This window comes from Kryptolebias marmoratus, linkage group LG3 (assembly GCF_001649575.2).
Source record: "Kryptolebias marmoratus isolate JLee-2015 linkage group LG3, ASM164957v2, whole genome shotgun sequence".
Taxonomy (NCBI): Eukaryota; Metazoa; Chordata; class Actinopteri; order Cyprinodontiformes; family Rivulidae; genus Kryptolebias; species Kryptolebias marmoratus.
In genome coordinates this window covers 19,786,694-19,800,012 of record NC_051432.1, presented here as the reverse complement: position 1 = coordinate 19,800,012, position 13,319 = coordinate 19,786,694, and the positions used below count along the sequence as shown (strand labels likewise).

Below are 13,319 nucleotides of genomic sequence, written 5' to 3'. Positions count from 1 at the left end.
AGCATATCTCGCTTTTATACAACACAAATAACAAAGTGAATTTTTAGAAGTACTTAAAAATAAACCCCTGCAAATTCTGTTGTTATGGACAATCTGTGTAGAAAGACTTAACTCGGATGCAGAAGTAGGTGGTGAACTGTATATGGCAATTAAAGTAGAAGACTGCTAAAAATGAAACAATTAAAACTGACCTGAAATTGGTTCAATGGTTGTATTTAATACAATTTAAAAGTTATAACTTGATTTGGTGTGTTGAAGTGTGGTTTCAACTTAAACCAGCATTCAGATTTATATCAACACATCACATTTGTTGTTTTATAGATGTAATGAAAACTAACCAGTTAACGTTATACACACATCAAGGTGTCTCTCATAACCATAGTGATGCATTAAATGACAGACCTGACACTGAGTCAGCGTGGTGAACGTAGCTGATTGAACCTGAAGAGAAAAATGAACTTTCCACAACAAAAACCTAACAAGACAGCAAACTTTTTTTTATTATTATAATAACTTCTTTATTTTTGTGAATTGTTAACTGTCAATTTTACACACAACATTTGAACCATGACTATATCAAGTAATGATCATGAACTGTGAAGTGCAAGCAGGGCAGCTGTAAACACATACCTCTAACCCACATTTCCGTGACAGTCTGTGCCAAACAAGCGATGCTTAAAAGCACACAGCCGCCCAAATGTTAGCAAAGTAATAATAACTGACACAGATAGTTAAAAAAAAATGCACACAAGAACGGATGAGGCAATCTAAAATAGCAGATGTGCAATGCAGATTGGAAAAGTCAAGCGGAGCAGCGAGGCCCAGAGAAGAGGAAGAGAGGAGCTGAACTTCCACAAGGAACTGAACGTTTATGAAGCCCTCGGCTGACTGCTTCTCTGAAACAGGGCTTCAAACAATCAGCAGGAAGTCATTGATCATAGATACTAATATTTGCTGGCTCTTTTCTACTTGTATAGTTTTTGTGGGTAAATGCTTTCTTTAAATTCAGTGGAAAATGAGAACACAACCAGCTGATCAGACAGGCCAAGCTCAGATATTTATATATATATATATATATATATATATATATATATATATATATATATATATATATATATATGTGTATTAGTTCTTTAGTTTTCAAAACATTAGACAAACATGAAATAGTGATTTTGTTATTCTTTTGTTTTATAAATAACCAGATTTTTGTACACACCTTTGAGATTCTGTTGCAAGCCGTCAATGAGGAAGAAAAAAATCAATAGAAAGGGTAAATCAGACTAAGCAATAGGACTATTTTTGTGTAACCTGTTTTCTTTATTGGTGTTTCAGTTGAAGACCTGTCTGCAGTTTTCCCTCTGCATCTTTCTTTACTTCACAGAGGTGAGGCGACTCCTGCCTTTTTGGCTGTTGTTGTCTTGCCGACCTGCGTGCACCTCACGCTGGCTTTAATAGTTTAAAAAAACACTTCATTGACTCACATTTACTCTTTCCTCGAACAGATGCAGAGATTGTCTGCAGGTCCTTCAAGTGGACAAAAATGGTGGCAACTTGCAGTGAGGGAAAATAACAGCTATTTCTTACTGGCTGTAGCGCATGGTGCATTTTTCGGAGCTGAGAAGGGAATTGCAGAATGAGCGAGATGTATTTTACTGTGTGGGAAGCACTTGTCTTGTGTGCGCCTTTTACGCTAAATCTTTACAAGATGGGACATTTTTGCTTTCGTTCATTCATAAAACAGAGCATCTCAAAACTCAAATATTTACCCCGTTGACCTCCGAAAATGGTACAAGACTAAATGTTTAGAGTAACTGGACAAATTTTTCATGCTGGCTAAGGTGTGACAGTGTTAGTTTTTGGTCTGTTCAGTACTTTCGTTCTCCCTGACACTCTTTAAACTGAACTTTGACCAAAAGTTTCTGGTTCTCTGCTGATGCATCCTGATAATGTGACGTTTTCCCACCTTTTGAACATTTTTCATTTACCTCCCAGCTGAGACTTTTTTGCTGCCTCAGTGTGTCTTACTTTGAGTCCATGTACAACTAAGTGGGACTCTTACCAGCCATTTGCAAAAGACAGGTCTTCCCCTTAAGAAATTCTTTTCATTACCCGTTTGCTCATCAGTTTTAAAAGAGTTTTAAAAGAAATCCCAATAAGAAACAACGCTTTCAGTGGCTTGACTAAGTTGCCTGGATTGGGGTTGGTGCATCGCTTATACATTAAAAACAAATTTCCCTTTCACAAAGTATACAGACAAAGTGTAGCACAGGCTTTCATGCATAGATTCAAAAATTAAAACAAGTCAGTGAAAAAATAAAATTTTGCTGATTTTTTTCAATAATAAAAAATTCCTGGAAATCTCAAAAATAAATAAAATCAACATTAGCTGTGTGTTCCTGGATTCCTCTCTCTCTCTCTTTCTGTATGTGTGTGTGAGTGTGTGTTTGTAGTAAACCCCAGTGGTGATGTAGACCATTGAGCTCTACTCATTTGTGGCAAAAGGGAGTGTAGTTCATTTCTCCAGCTCTCGACTTGCAGAAGTCAATGACTTGCCCTTCCAACAGTCCCTGAGTCCCAAACACTGACCTCTGCCATCCATCTTGTTGACAGACACCCAAGTCTTTTTTAAAGCCTTATTTACCCAGGGAGGAGGCTGCTGAGCTGACATACTGTTCTGCTGTTGTGCCCTGTTTCATACAATGCCAGGTCAAGTATTCCCTGCCTGAGAATATTCTTAGATTTTTACTGCTTGACCTTGACCCGCGTCATGTACGAATGTCCCGTCACTTTACAAATTGTTCACTGACAGATTTGATAACTGGGCAAAAGAATGAGAAACAAAAAAAATCAGAGGCAAATCCAGAAATGATGATGGTCCAGAGAGTCAGGAGCTTTGATTTACATACAATCCACTGTAATAAAATGGGTGGTAAAATTTATGGGGAATGTCAACTTGTCAGGGGTATTTGTGACAATTTATCCAGTGAAAGACTTAATTCGATACAATGCTTTAGTGTCATAAATAAAAAAAAAACATTTTTCCACAGAAAGAATTGCTAATAACATCCTATACATAATGCAGGGATACCCATAAATGTATTTGTAAATGTACAGAACTTTACAGCTTATGATTACACTTTTTATAAAAATAAAAAATTGTGATGATTTAGTTGTTTTGGGAGCATTAAATGGATTATTTGGGTGTTTTAAGCCCTAAATAAGCAGGTGTACTGCACTGATGAAACACTTAAATCTAAATTTGACGACTCTAGCTCTTTGCTGTGAATTTCAGTGGTATTAAAATAATTTTTTTTGGTCTATTGATTGATTTCCTTTTTCCACCATGCTAAAAGGTGATATCTGACTTGGGTGTGACTAGTTGGCGAACGATATTCCTCAGTGAGTTTCCCAATTGTCTCCAGAATGTCGCAGAGTTGTTCTCAAGAGTGCAAAATCTGTGTTTAGCACCTTCAGATGAGCTTTCATCTGACAGAAAACATCCAGGACAGAGCTCACGTGGAAAACCCACATTCATAGTAAAAAATAATTATTCAACAATGCATCTAAGTCTGCCTGTCTTCACTTCAAAAGTGTACTCCAGCAGATTAAATGATAAACGTGGGAGCAGCTGCCAACGTGGGCACAAAACAAGCGGAGGTGGGTACGATGTGGGTGCAGGTGGACAACAAATTAATGTGCACGGCCAAAAATACTGTTTCATAAGTTGTAGCACAAAAATCTAAAAAAACCCAAACTGGCCGCTCAAACACCCAGAGTTCAGTGTGACTAAAAAAATTTTTTTTACGTATTTTCTTGGAATTTTCCTGCAATTTTGAGTTGCCAGCTAGTCTTTCAATAGTTGCAGCTCAGAGTGATTCCACCATAATGTTGAGAAAAGATCAGAATAATTGAAAAACCTCTGGTAAGGCTAGTCATATCATATCATATCCAAGTCATATCCAGAATTAATCTTTTATTGATTATATAAAAAACATTTATAGTCAGTTTCTGATGATTTAGTCTTAGCTGTCACAAAAATGCAGTTGCTGACAAACTGAATGATTATAAACGTAATAACTTTTCACACTGACTTATGTCTTGGAACAAGATGGTTTATGTTGGTAATTTAGAAAAACATCTCATGTGGAAAAACAGCAAAAGAAATCTGAAGATGACTTTCGATGGAGTTCACTCAACCATACTTTGGTTGTGCACTCATTCAGATGTTGTATTGATAGTTTATACTACCTGCATCTAGCTAAGAATTTAGAGCATAAACACATTTCTTGAAAAACAAACAAACAAACTAGAGTTTGCAAACATTGCTAGACTAGAGTTTCTCTCTGGTCCTTAAAATACATAAAAGCAAAATGATATTTCTGTTTTTCATTTTCACCTCAGTGTTTCTAAACTGCTGTGATTAAGACTATTATTGTAAAGTCTAGATTACTATCTTCTTCTGAAGAATGTGTCTCAGGAAGAAATACATGACATTAATTTCAAAGCTTATTGTGCTGGTGTGTTTATTTGCACTGTAATGCGACAGTACAGCATCTGACTCATGTAGACTATAATTCCATCCGTACTTGTACTAAATACCACTTACATGTTCCCAGAGCTTCACAGTAATTTTTTTTTTTCAGCCCCGTGCTAATGTAGGATGCAGACACTGGGGTAATCCTCCCTGATGGAAAAAAACATTCACAAAGCTGTCTGTTTGCCTGCTGAGCATGTGATGAGATAATGAGATTGCCAGGGATATTTGTGTAGATGTTTTTCTTCTTTTTGACAGGACACCAGGGAGTACATAAAAAACATCAAGAAAATATGTTGCTTTAGCTACAATCTGGCAAAACAGAAAAGAAGGAGAGGAGGACGCCTTTCCCGTTATGTTATTGTGAAGGTCTGGCTCTGTTTGTACACCACGTGTGATATTTTCAGGCGATATCGAACAACAGCAGGTCTGTGAGTTGTTTGATCGCGTTCGACTGAAACAGATGCAGAGCAGACAGGTTTAAGCCACACTCTCCGAGACGGGACCTCGAAGGCGAGCGGGCTCAAGGTGAAGCTGAAGCCTCTTGTGAGACAAGGCAGGTAGTCAGTAGCAATAACTGAATAACTCTGGTTGCCCGACAGGTGAACTGTGGTAGAGGCAAAGACTGTTCAGAACCCAGACAGGAAGCAGGAGCACAGATAAAACTGCTATGAAGGTTTGTGACCAGGGCTGGAAATCAGAGTGATCAAACTCCAGCCTGCATCAAGTGATAAAGGAGGCAAACGCTCTGTTAATGGCTTATCATGGATCCGACTGAGCAGCTATTATGGTTTTCTGTCAGTCTTGGAGGCGTGATGTAGACCTAAATCGATAGTTCAGATTTTGGAGTCGGAGTACTGCAGAAACGTTACAAACAAATAATGTCTTACCTGTAGTAAATAGCTTTTTGAATAGCCTCAGTTTGGGGAAATATTGATTACTTCTCAACAGACTGATGAGCTGAAGTCCAAAATGGGGCCAAGACTAAAGTGGATAACTTTCATTTTATAAGAATGCCAATCTCAAAAATTTCACAGTGGTTCATATAAACTGTATTTTATAAATCTCTGTCAATTTCACATTACATGATTGTTTGTGTTCAAACATATATTTGCAAGTGCAAATACTGTAGCTGTAGCAGCAGCTAGCTGTGGCACTTATTTCACTGATGAGTAAAATTATACAAATTGAGGTTACAAAAAAGGCAGAGGACATGAAAACAGGTGTTCCAAATACAGCCCCTCAGACTTAGCGTTCTTCACTACTCCCTGAAGTACTCCCATTCCTACCCAGGACATGGTTATACAAAGCTCTTGGCTAATATTTAAGATATTTATATTAAAAAATATCAATTAACAAATTCCAATTAAGGTCTAAAAAGCTCAGTTTTGAATATCAAAGACCAATAAAAACAAGACTCAAAAAAAAAAAGAATAGGAAAAAAACAAACAAAAAAATCAACAGATATCAAATCATCTTTTTGCAGCAAATTCCACAGCTTTACTTCTCACATATGTTTTAGAGAAAATGCATTTGTAAACAAAAAGAGACTAATACCTAATGTTAGGAAGAAGGGTGACAAGGAAACAGTGGAAGAAGCTTGTGGTAATATGCTGCTTATTTTATTTTGAAGGTAATGTTTTATGGATCTGTCTGTAGTTTTTTCTTTAACTGACCTGATAATCATGGTGACATGTTGCCTTTTTGTTTAATGAGAAACCTTATCATTATGCAGTTATCATGCTACCACACCACTGATGAAATCGTTTTCTCATCAAATTAAGCCAGTTGTAGTGCACACACAAGTTTAAGTGAAGAGAATCTCGTTTACATCTTTCCAGCTCTGGGAAGGGCAATTACAACTCTCACATTGACATAACTATACTCACAGGGCAAAGGGGAAAATTGTGTGTGTGTTTGGAGAGTTAGGAAAATTTAAATGCAATAAAGGCTGTAGAAAAGTTGCTCTATCAGCACTGTCGAATGTGTCGATAAAAGTAAGAGAGGAATGGTCCTGCAACTGGAACAACAAGAAGCCGGTTTGGGAGCTCTAACTCTCACCTTATCCATGCAAACAGAAGTGAGACGTTTTCACACAGAAAGAGTGGCTGATTTTTCTTTGATATTCATTTGTACATATGAACATATTATCATTTATGGCAAAACAAACAAACAAAAAAGAAGCAAAACAAAAGTAGCTTGTTCTGTTGTTAAACTGAAGCACGGTGATTTATCGCCACCAAAAATATTGTGGCTCCGGCACTGTGTCTGTGCCTCAATTTCACGGCACAAGAGAGCATAATGAAACCATTTCTATTTGTGTAGATTGTTTTTCTATTGCTGTCTCTGTCAAATCGAGAAAGAACCATTAAAATCATTTACTGGAATGCAACAAATAAATATAACCCACCTGCCTGCAGAGTAATGAGCAGAGAGCAGGTCTGGTTGTTACCTTATTATTACAAATATAGGCATGCAGTGATTTATTGGGGTGATAAACCTTTGTGGAATAAGACAGTGCTATGTGTAAAGTTAATCTACTGTACTGTGATTTGGCATTCGCTTGGGAACATTAATGTCTGTCATTTTGCACTGTGTTGGTGTTGGCAGAAATTAATTTTTGAATGCCATTCTAATGAGAGTCTTTGAATCGGGACATGAAAACAAAATGTTTGGGAAGGGGGTGATCGTATTCGGTTTGTGAAACAGTTGTGATTTCTGATATATTTCTTGGCTTCAGTGTTTTTGTAGGAGAGAGCTAGAGTCACCAAAAAGCAGCAAGTTGATAAGATTTGCTAAAACAGTAGAAGTCAAGGACTTGCCCTTAACAGGTTAACGAAAAACAACATGTCAAAGTCAATGTTAGCATTTAAACATAAAAAAAAGAATTTAACACAATTTTTTGTTGTCCATTCTTTACTAAGATCCAATACCAAATGAGCTGCAATATAACAAGCAAAACACAACAACACTAAACAAAATGTATCATTAAAGAACACAAAATGGTAAATATAGTTTATACAATAAAACCAATTTAGTTTTTAAACAGTGCAAACATATGTTCCAGATTCTGAAACAATCTGTGGAGCAGATCTTCACAAATTTTAGGAATCCTCTGCAAGCCATGTTAAAAATGCAGCTGATTAATTTAATGTCAGCTCTCTATCGGCAGGACGGCGTCCACCATTTTTCATAAAACAACAGTAGCCATATGGCCCCTGTGCTCCTCTTTTTATTTACTCACCAGCAGCATCTAGGAACCTCAGGGAGACCATGAAGCTCCTCCTCAACCTTATTACTCACCTAAAACAATCAAAGATGAGCCAGTAACACAACACACTGCAAGACCAATCGGTTCAATAAACCTGAGGAGGTTTTAGTGGACAGGATGCTCCTGGTGTTGTAAATAAAAGGAGTGCACGTTAGTCCTGAGGTGTCATTTTGTAACAACTGAAATGATTCTAATTACCTTTGCATATTTTTGTGGATGTCACATTGAATGTTCTTTAACTGACAGTTAAATTAGCTTTTAGATTTATAATAACCTTGACTGTGCCGATGACTATTAATGTTTCACTTTTTTCAGACTGTAAACATTTTGAAATTTATTATTATTATTGTTACTTTTTAAAAGAAAATCACTTGAACACTGTTTAATCTTGTCAAATTTGACCAAAAACATTCTCCATTTTACTAGTACTACTACTAATAATAATAATGCCACTACTGTGGCTTCTACTACTCCTACAGCTAATATTACTGGGCTAATACTACTACTACTACTAATATTATATTTGTGACATCATAGATTTTTAATAGGAAGAAAGAAGTGAATTTCTCATTAATTTATATTCACAACATCTTGTCATCCTTTTCTTAATGCCACACACCCCGACAGAATTTTGTTGACCTTTTGTAATTGTACGGTTATTAGAACTGGATTTATATGCTTCGAACTGGAGTCCCATAAAAGACAAAACTTCAGCCTTGTCTGATGAAAATGCCAGTTAACATATGAAGAAATGTGAAAAAAACCACACAAAACTACAAGTACATCAGAAAGAGCATAAACATGTCATCAGTATTTGGACAAAAATACAGATGTTTGCTGTAAAAATGATCTATGGTGATCTGTAGAGACTTCTGTGAACTGTCCTGAATAAAATGATAATTTATTGGGATGCCCTCATGGAGATTAAATTTTATGTAATTATACTGATCCACAGGAGTTTATTTGTGGCTTTAGTACCTTAAACTTAATGAATTTGCATCATGTAAATGTACAGACAGATGTAATGACATTTTTAGGAAGTCAGATTAGGCCTAATGGGGACAGAACTCATTGTGATTCCCAGCGCAGCTGCTCCTGCACTGGAGCAGAGATAAAATCATCTGATTAAAAACTTTCCTGTTACTTAATGTGAAGTTATTTAAGATCAGCTTTTAGCTGCTTAAATAAGAATTCATCAGATGGTGTTACTATTGAGCTTCAGTCATCCAGCCAACTCTGCCACATCCATGAATTAAAGCAGGAGCCGCACAGTTTGCTGATGCTTCATCATCAGGCTGGAAAGTTAGACAGCAGGACGGTTTGGGTGTCCCTCGGTCTTCCAGCGCTTCCTTTGAACCACAATCAAACTATACACACTCATAAATTAGACAGAAACAGATCACTATCTTCCCAGCTGACCGGTCGTGACGTCATCCGCTCAATTGTATTCCTCTCTCTCTTTCGCTTTCTCTTTCCCTTTCTTTCTGTATGGGTGCCCGTGCGCGTGTGTGGTGGACCCCTCTCACACGGGCGCGTATCTTTCGAGGCGCGTTGCTACGTGGCCAGATTGGAAAGCAGCTGCGCGCCACTGCGCGGGGAGGCAGTAGGTTGCATAAATCATGGTGGGGTGACAGGGACCAGGAGGTTTCCCACTCCCACCCCCCCCCCCCCCACACACACACACACGTTCAAGAAAGCGTGAACATGTAATACATACAATCCCTTGAAAAATTCCTGACATAAAATTTTGTTTCAATCGCGCTGCCCTCAAACGGTCCTTTTTTTAAATTACATTTTCAGTTTGTTTAAAAAAATACAATATATTATATTATATACATCTCAATTCTCTTTAGCAATGACGATGGTGCCTAGAAGAGTCAGAAGAACCAAAAAAAGTGAGAATTTCTGCTCAGAATCACTCGTGCGTAAAGTCCCAGTGGGACTGTTGCTGTGGCATTTAATCTGGGCTTCTTCTGGCATTTTCTTCATACTTTTCTGAAATACCAGCACTGATAGAAAGCCTGAAACCACCCAAACATGCCTTTTTATTTGCCTCTAAGTGTGTCCTGCAGGTTTTGCCACTGATCTGGAGCAGCCGGTGCTCCGATTCAGCATCATCCCTCTGTCGGACTGACCAGCTCCCCCCACCCACCTCCCCGTCTCTCCCTCTGCTCCCCCTCATCCCCTCCTTGCGTACCCACACTCCTTGCCTAAACCCCCTCCCTTCTTTCTTTCTCTCTCTCTCTCTCTGCTGGAATGCACGTCCAGGGATACCACTCACGCTTTCTCCGTCTTTGCTGCTGCAGAACGGACCGTAAAGCTGCGGGCTGCCTCTTCATCCTCCCTGCCAGACCGGGGGACTCCGATCACGGTAAGACAAGTGATCCATTGCTTGTCTTGTGTCTAAGCTGGGCTCGTTCTCAAAGTGTTGCCGCGAGGCTTCTTCACTTGTGCGCGGTGCGCTCTGGAAACACACACACACACACACACACCCGTTGCGCTGCCACGTTGACAGGTTGTGGTCAGTGGCTCGCAGATCTTTTAGGAATGTAGTCATCTTCTAGTAGTGAAAGCTCCTCGGACCGTCTGACCCACATCGTTGCTGGGCAGGGTCCACTCCTCACTCACTCACTCACACAGCCAGGGAGTCAGAGGTGGAAGATGTGAGAGAAGAAAACCCCGTGAAGAGTGTTGGAGAACAAAATGTGTAATTGATAATTGTTGCGACATTTTACATCACTTGTGCAATGTCCACCTTCAGCACTAAAAGGCAGTTTTGTCACTCCGGCTTCACAGCTGTGTTTGTTGTTGTGGTGGACGGGACAGCTGTTGAACAGAACAAGATTAGATGGCTCTTTGGACGGGATGCGGCTGAGATCCCGGGGCTGGTGATGCTGAAGTCTCCTGGTGCCAAACACGAAAAAGAGGCAGCTGCTGCTCGTGCGTGCGCAGCTGCAGTTTTTGCATGCGTGTGTGCGCAAGTCACTGCTATCCCAACAACACGGTCCGCCCGCGCGCGCGCGCGAGCGAGTGCGTGTGTTTGCTGGAAGTGATGGGCAGAGATGGGGGGGGGGGGGTGCAGCAGTGTCAAAAATCGCGCGCGTTTGTTGTGCGCGCACCCCAGTGCCTATCTCCCAGATACCAATTTCCACATCAAAGTGATTGTTTTCATAGGTTTTGCTGAGACAAAAAGAAAAAAAAAGCATGGGGGCTGTTTAGTGTCTGTACTTCTACAACACAGCGTTTTCAGCAGCAACACGAGAAAGACAGAGGAGGGCGAGATGAAGAGGAGATGGAAAAAAAAGGGGGGTGGGGGGTGGAATGGGTGGTGAGAGGGAGAGGAGACAGAAGTAGAGAGATGGCGCCCTACACCAGCGCTTTTTGCTACTTATTTGATTTATCGCTTCTCAGATGCGTCCTGACGCACAAAGCTCTGGGTGCCCCGAGCTTTTAATCCTTGTCATCTCATAGACTGATGAAGATCATGTGCTCTGAAGGCCAGCGACCTATAACAGCCAGCGGGAACACGCCCTCACACATAGATGGTGCTCTGCTACACCCCTCCACCTTGTCGCCCACCTCCCCTACCATTATCCTCGGCGGCCCTCCAGGGCCAAACACACGTTTAGAGACTTGAGGGATGACTGCCACCGTGAGTGCTCATGACTGATGCAATGTGACAAGCGAGCCAGTGGGCATCCAGTGGAGATATGTACTGACTGAGGGATTGAGATTTCTTCTCAGCTCCAAGTCAAGCCACAAGTTGTAAAAAAAAAAGAAAAATTGCTTATGCATCTCATTGGGATGGATGTGGGGGCATTACTCATTTGGCCATACAGTGCAGGGATAGTGGACCAGCGCAGCAGGCTGTTGGGAGGAGAGCCAGGTTTAAAAGGTCTCAGAGGAAATACTATGACTGGACAGAATACAGAATAATGTCAAACTGCTTCAGCATGGTCATCATCATCAACATTAGGTGTAAATTTATCAACCCCCCCCCCATCATTAATCTCCAATTTAACTTCATCCTCTTACCCTTAGTCAGTCTCATCAACATGGCGTTCATCCTCATCATCATCACCTCGCCTTCCTCCATCATCACCAACAAATCAGCATAAGCAGCAGCTGATCTTCCCCCACTTTGGGCGAAACAGTCATAGAACCCAAATTGTCTTGTTATTTCAAAGAGCTTCTCTCCTCTTATCTCCCCTTTTTTTCTCCTCCTTGCAACTTTTAAGATGTGAGACACTTTCTGCAGACAGGGGTCTGTTAATGCCCACAGGCCTCTGAGATTTTATTGAAGTCTTCAGTGGAGGCAGCAGGTAAACTGGCAGTTCCCTGGAGCCAAACGTGTGTGCACTCACACTCAAAAACATCCCCGAAGATGCAACTACAGCACAGATTTGCTACCAAGGTTTGACTCGTGATAAAATAACAGGTCTGCTTGTGTCTTCTAACAAAACACAATAACAAAATGTCTGAATAAAAATACACAACTTTTTTTTATAAACAGGAAAGGACTTTCTATCAAGAAATGGTAATTATTCTTTAAACCTTAAACAGAACAAGAACAAACTTTTTTTTTAAATTTGTAATCAATTCAAACCTGCAATTTAAATTAGGAATGAACACATTGGATCTGTGTGGACCCTCATTATAATGCTGATGAGAATATGAGCAGTAATTTTGGATTTAGATTCCTGGAGGTGCACGATGAGATCAATTTGATGCAAATTTACGAACACCTGTCCAAAAGAAGAGCAAATAAGCTACAAAAATAAAAAGGTAGAAATGATGAGGCACAGAAGAAAACTAAATGCTAAAGCTGCAGGTCTTAAAGCTAGTTTCAGCTAAAATCCTATTTTGGAAAGCTTTAAGATCAACTCAACCTGGTTAATAACCTAGTTATTTAGGGTTCAAATAAATTAGCTGATTTTTAAAAGAATACTATGTAAGTTTGTGGCTTTATCACCAAAATGTGACTGGTAGTGAACTGAACATTGTGAACATAAAAAAAGCAGACTGTATGAAGAAAGTGATGGATGGCTGATGCAAATTATTCACACCGTTGGCCTGTTCCATGCTCTGAATATTAGCATATAAAATCATGCAAGTAAGTGAGAAATCCACACTAAAATGATTTTGAACACATTTTGCAAGGATGTAGGGAATGTCTATCATTCCTAACAACATCCTCACAGAAATGACAAACATGACTGTGACAGAAATACGAGATTTCAGTCTGCTAGCTGATTATGAGAAAATTTGAACAAATAATAAATTAATGAATCCATACATTTGTTTTCCAGCATTTTGACCAGCTTTAAGATACAACTACAGTTTGACAATATTAGTTCAGCCTTCCCTTCAGAATTCTTTGATTTTTACAGTTTTTCACACAGAATCATACACAATTGCTAAAACTTATTGTCATGAAGTGTGGCTTCTTTTTCTGTTAAAATTCATCTTGTTTTGTGTGTTCATGTTTTGAATTCACAAATTTTAGTTATTTGA

General features: G+C 39.3%; 1 protein-coding gene across 1 annotated transcript in view; it reads left to right on the top strand.

The window, feature by feature from the left end:
- The first annotated feature begins 10,068 nt into the window (after window positions 1-10,068).
- LOC108231834 (protein phosphatase 1 regulatory subunit 29) overlaps window positions 10,069-13,319 on the top strand; it is a 152,291-nt gene continuing 149,040 nt past the window's right edge. The window contains exon 1 of the mRNA XM_017409193.3: window positions 10,069-10,176. The gene's annotated coding sequence lies outside the window, so the exon portion shown is untranslated. The remainder of the gene's footprint in view (window positions 10,177-13,319) is intronic.